Source organism: Chiloscyllium plagiosum, chromosome 26 (genome assembly GCF_004010195.1).
Source record: "Chiloscyllium plagiosum isolate BGI_BamShark_2017 chromosome 26, ASM401019v2, whole genome shotgun sequence".
Classification (NCBI taxonomy): Eukaryota; Metazoa; Chordata; class Chondrichthyes; order Orectolobiformes; family Hemiscylliidae; genus Chiloscyllium; species Chiloscyllium plagiosum.
Genome location: NC_057735.1, coordinates 30925631 through 30931982, shown reverse-complemented (window position 1 = coordinate 30931982; position 6352 = coordinate 30925631). Strand labels below are relative to the sequence as shown.

Here is a 6352-nt window from a genome sequence, read left to right as displayed (position 1 = left end):
AAGTGTCAGCATGGGAGCAAGATCATTTACTGAAATGGCAAGCAACTGGAAATTTAGAGTCATTCTTACAGTGAGGGAAAACACATTCCTCAAAGCAGTCACTCAATCTGCATCTGCTGTTGTCAGTCTGAAAGGACAGTACATTGTGAGCAGTGAACGTATTAGACTGGATGTACAGGTGTAGAAATAAAATGTTGCTTATCCTGGAAAGTAGGATTTGCGTGTTGTATCATGAGGTGAAAGGCAAGTGTTACATGTGCTGTGGTTGCATGGTAAGGTGCCATGGGGAGGGTGAAGAAGTGTTAGCATTGATGGAGGAATGGGCCAGGGTGTCAAGGAATTTCCAATTTCCAATTGTTGAAAAATAGCCAGTCATGGACAAACAGGTCAAAGAACTTTCAAAGAACAACTGGTGAAAAATTTATGAAGCCTCACTAGGCTTGTGACAAAATTATGTTTCCAGAAGAAATGTGTTTTGTATTGTCAGTAAGATGCCTGGATGATTCCTAGTGGTCTAGGGTGCAGGCTTCAAACCTATAGCTCTCTACCGACAGAGTGGTTCAATTCCACCTTCCAGGCACAGTGTGAGTAGGGGTTTGTGTTTAACTAGGCAGCACAGTGGCTCAGTGGTTAGCACTGCTGCCTCACAGCACCAGGGACCCGGGTTCGATTCCAGCCGCAGGTGACTGTCTGTATGGAGTTTGTACATTCTCCCTGTGTCTGCGTTCTCCAGATGCTCTGGTTTCCGCCCACAGTCCAAAGATGTGCAGGTCAGGTGAATTGGCCATGCTAAATTACCCATAGTGTTAGGTGCATTAGTCAGAGGGAAATGGGTCTGGGGGGGGCTATTCTCCAGAGGGTCGGTGTTGTCTTGTTGGGCCGAAGGGCCTGTTTCCACACTGTAGGGAATCTAATCTAATCTAAAGCTGTGACTATTAACACTGAAGAGTGTTTAGAATGCAAGAATCTAGAAAGTTTGCAAGGGATCTGTTAACTGTTATACCCCACTTGATCTTACTGAATAGATCTATCTTCAACTGAGGCAACACAGTTTGCTAAACAACGAATAATGAAAGATTCATGTCTGCTATTAAATACAGAAGAGACACAAGTTAAAGCAGAAATTTCATTCCCTTACCCTCCCAGGAAGAACTTTCAGTACTAGTAAAAAAGAACGTGCCACTCAAGAGACAACCCTCAAGTTGCTCATCTAAGAAGGATGTTGATTTCACCAATACACAATCACCAAGAGACAGTAAAAGTGTCAAAGTTAGGAAAATGTTGAAATAAATAGTCTACACAGTTCTTTACACATTCTTGGGTAGACTGAAAATAGATATTGCATAGATTGTAGATGCACCACGTGCAACTCCATGGAAATCACCACTGTGAAATGATCAATGTCCCCAGATTCAGAACACACAAGAAAAGATATTGCCTATTTCAGTGATCCAGGATCCAGCAAAAAACTAAATAGTCAATTTCAACAGGGCATTCATCCTCCTTGGAGGAAATTCATGCGATTTGAATTTCTCCAGCTATTACAATAAAGCAACTAGCAAGTTTTGAGAAGATTTGTAGCTCAGGTTGAGGTTCTGGATATAGGTTCGCTCACTGAACAGGAAGGTTCATTTCCAGACGTTGTGTCACCCTACTAGGTAACACCTTCAGTCGCCTCTGGGCAAAGCACTGCTAATAATTCCTGCATTCTATTTATATGTTTGGTTTTCTTTGAGTTGGTGATGTCATCTCCTGTGGTTTCAACAGGGAATGACATTTTCCATTTTCAAAATAAAATGTGATCATAACAGGAAATGACAACATCACAGGAGATGATATCATCAACCCAAAGAAAACCAAACATATAAATAGAAAGCAGGAATTATCAGCAGTACATCACCCGGAGGCCCACTGAAGATATTACCTAGTAGGGTGACAAAACATCTGGAAATGAACCTTCCAGCTCAGCGAGCAAACCTACATCCAGAATAAGGCAATTGCCTGTTTCAATAGGAAAGACAGCCTCAGTGAAGGAAATCAAAGGATAAAAGGTCCTACCATGAAAGGGGCTTTTCAGACCTCACACTGTCAAGATCAGATTGAAAGTCACCAGTCTTCAATGCAGAGACTGACATTCAAAGAGAAGATTCTGGGAGAATTGTAAAACTTCCAGCCTGCCTGAAAATGAAAATGCCATGATCTGAGGGGAGATGGGCTAATGGTAAAAGTAATTATACACACAAATAGACAAATATTTGTAATGTAAAAATAAGCGAGGGAAAAGATTGTGGCGAGGCCCAAAATTAGGTATTCTAAATTGACTCACAGCCAGAGAAATTGAACCTAGCAGCAAATTAGACAAACTAAATTAAACAGTTAGTTATCAGATAAGGAGAACAATGGAAACCAAGGTCAAAGGGGTTACAAATGTTCAGGGGGAAGCAATTATAACCAGCCCAAAGGTTGTGCATTGGAGGGGTATCAATCAGACTTTCTGGCACCTTGGCTTCCAGCCCATGCCTGAGGTCATGCATCTTACAACTCCCCACATGGCAACAGTAGAGGGTGTTGTTACAACACTGTTGAATGACATGAACCCAACTCATGACCGCATTTGGAAAAGGTTCAGGCAGGTCCAGCACAAGGTGGAGGGTGGGGGATAAAACACACACCTGAAAGCCAAATCCCAGCAAGATCCACCTTTGTAGAAGAGAGTTGGCCCTATGTAGGAGAAGAAGGAGATTCTAATGGCCCAGCTCAAACATGTGGATCAAGGTGGGTGATATCCTTTCTCAGACAGATACAGCTAGATAAAGAGTGAATATTGTTGGAATTTGGGAGATGCTCACATGGTGTTTTTAAGAAATATTTTGTTCAGAAAAGTACATTGATTCGTAAATCGAATTCCGTATCCCTTTCTCTGCCTCCCTGACTGAAGCACTTGGATAAAGTGTTTTTAATATATAAACATAAACAGGTGGAAGTGTCAAAAGCATGGACAATAAGATGCTGTCTAAGGGTGCAAGAGTCTGAAAGGATTAACATTGGAGAAACTCTTCAGCACCACCTACTATGATGATATGACCTGGACTTGAGAGGATAAAACAGCTTAGGTTCTGAAAGAAGTAAGACTTTCATCTGGCCCATCTTTTTAGTCTCTGTAATAATGACCATCAGATTAATAGACCTTGTCTATAGTTGCTATCATTCAATTGTTACAATTCTGATGGGAGGGCTATGCTGATAATCAAGCCTCAGTTCTCCACAAATTTTTAAATGTCTAATCGAATCATCAAGATGCTTAAATCCCTTTACTTTTATGGTAATCTAGAATGATAGAAACACAGGTTTCATCAATAAATACAAAAATGTATTTATTATGAGCAAACATAATCTTTAACAAGTGGCAAAATAGGTTACTAACTATTGCTATGCACTTTTAAACTATATCCTTTTAAACTCAAGTGTACATTAATTCATATAAAGATAGGACAAGAGAGGACAAATAGCCCTATGTAAATATTGTATGTGGGGATAAATTGGCTAACAGAATTTTGTTGACAATGTAATGAAATGACCAAACTACCAAGGCATAATGAAGTAACTTTTTCTCAGCTTTCAGTTTCCATTGACAGGGTCATATTATTATCAGCTGCAGGGTAACGGAAGATCTGAAATGTGAATAGGCAGTCAATTTGACCCAAGTCTTTCTTTGTGTCAGCAGTTCAGTTTTCACAGTCTTTGAGTAATGTCTTTTACTCTCAAAGAGAATGAGAAAGTGGGAAAGACAGAGCTGCTTCCTTGTAATTCTGTCCACAACTGTAAAGGTACTTTTTCCCCACACAAGACAGAAAGAGAGATCTGTCTTTGCTGCATGCTTCTTGGAGGTCTCTTTTCAAATGCACATTCCCCTGTCTGTGGCAAAACAGAAAATAACAGTCTGAAGGCAGTTGCTAAACTACTTACTGCCCAATGTTCCCATCACTGGTTTGTAACTAAAATAAAAAATCTGCCTCATTGCTCTACAAATAGTTCTGCCTTTCTAAAGGTCACTGGAACTTTTGTAAACCATAAGTGAAGCACATCACTGCTACACTTTTGACATTTGACTTTCAAAAGATCACATAGTAAACTCTGCAGCATAGGCATTACCCAGAATATTAATTCGTTGGTTTTCATTCCAGTAAGTACATGAGGTTATACCACAATAAACTGCATTTTGTTGAAGGCAAGACCCTCTTCACATTCATCTGCCACATGGATTTCCCCCACCACTGTAGACCATGAAGCTCCTCAGATGCTGCCTGAACTGCTGTGCTCTTCCAGCACCATTGATCCAGAATCTGTAGAGACCTGCCAGGGAAGCAGATAGTAGACAAGCAGGAGACTGGAAGAACTCAACATGCTAGGCAGCATCTGGAGGTGGAGAAGTCAACATTTCGGGTATAACTCTTCTTCAGGAAAGCAGATAGTGGCAACATATCTACCTGATAGCTCATGCAACCTGATGGAGGGTGGTGAGGATTTACCTTGAAGCCATAGAATCCATTCCTATGGATTCCTGTCAATATGGCTGTACATTGCAAAGGGAAATGAAACAGAAAACCTTGGTTGATCATAGTAGGGTGCAAGGCCTGCAAGAATAATAGAGGAATAAAGTATGATTAAAAGGCTTAACAATCTCAGAAGCCAAGCTAAAATGACAATATGGAGAAAAGCATCTGTATTGAAAAAGGAGTTCTATGAAAATCTTGAAGCAAATAGAAAACATCTGTTATCCAGAAAGTATGACAAAGAACAAATTTATGCCTTAGCTGGAGGTAAGTTCGCAATCAGAGACAAATTAACAGCTCTAATTGTCAAGGAAACTTTAAACATAAAATTCTTGAGTGTAGGTAATAAATACATGAAAAATAAATTGGCCATATTTAAATTTATCCCACCTCACCCTCTTCCCCATGACAACATGAAATATGTTAACTTTGCATTCAGGTAGAACTGTAAAGTGGCAATCCTTGCCTCCACTCACTTCCATCTGAAAAGACAGTTTAGAACAGTGTTGTTAAAATAATGCAAAACTTTCTGAGGTTCTGAGTGCTCAGGGTACACTCAGTGCAAGCACCAAAGACTGTTGCCATTGTCACCAAGCATATATACCTTGCAACTTTGATCTCTGACAAACTAACCTCCTAGGCTTCACTTTAGATAGATTACAGAACAGGTCACAGAACTCCTTTCATTTATCTTTGTTTTTATTACATTTAAATTAATAAGTCCCAAAACCTTAATGATTTTACAGTAATCTCAGTGTAGCAATCTTACAGATTTCATAATTATAGTATTTATAATATACTATAATTCCTGAAGAAGGGCTTATGCCCGAAACGTCGATTCTCCTGTTCCCTGGATGCTGCCTGACCTGCTGCGCTTTTCCAGCAACACATTTTCAGCTCTGACCTCCAGCATCTACAGACCTCACTTTCTCCTATTTATAATATAACTACACTTACGAAAGCAGACAGACTTAAAAACAACTGCTCAACATTTGTAAAGTGGCAGTGAAAAAAAATTAAATCGATCAATATTGGATTAGAAGTAGACCCTTCGAACCTTTGAATTTCTTATACCATTCAATGAGATCATGACTGATCTGATGATCCTCAACTCCAGTTTCCTGCCTTTTCCCCATAACCTTTAATTCCCTTACTGATTAAAAATTGTCTATATCAGTCTTGAAGCAGAAAGATATTTCCACATAAAAGCAAGGAGTCTTGGAGGAAATAACTTGATGTTTTGTTTTTGTCATTATTTTATTGACAGTTATGAATCAGTTTCTTGACATTCAGGAATCCATCATGAATGGATAGTTAATAGTAATGGAAAGGCATACATACCATTATTCTTGCACAAACTTAACAAACATTAGCACAGGTTTTGGACAAGATTATGTAACTGCAGTCTCAGTTGAGGAACTTACAGTATAATGAATGGAGTTTCTTACCTGGGATCTGAAGGAAAAGTATTTGTAATAGGCACCTTATAGGCTGTTGCTTCCAATCTATGTATTAAATCAAGGAACTGTCTTGTTCCATTGACTTAGAGAAGTTGTATGCTGACAAAACAAAGTTTCATCACTGCATACTTTCCTTGCTTTGTCAGACTACTTGTCAAACATTTTGTCCTAGATGAACTGCATGTCTCTCCGGTTAAACATGGGGAATACTAAATACTCCATTATATTTTGTTGTAAATCTGTGTGGTATTGCCTCCGCGACTATGATGTCTTTGATGAGGTGTGGTGCCCAGAATTGAATTCAATAGTCTAGATGAGGTCTGTTAAGTCTCAGCAACA

The 6352-nt window shown here is 39.4% G+C and overlaps 1 non-coding gene across 1 annotated transcript; it reads left to right on the top strand.

Annotated features, from left to right (window-relative positions):
* Positions 1-493: 493 nt before the first annotated feature.
* Positions 494-580, top strand: trnastop-uca. The gene has a single exon. It is a non-coding gene; the product is annotated as a tRNA-Sec (tRNA).
* Positions 581-6352: the final 5772 nt, after the last annotated feature.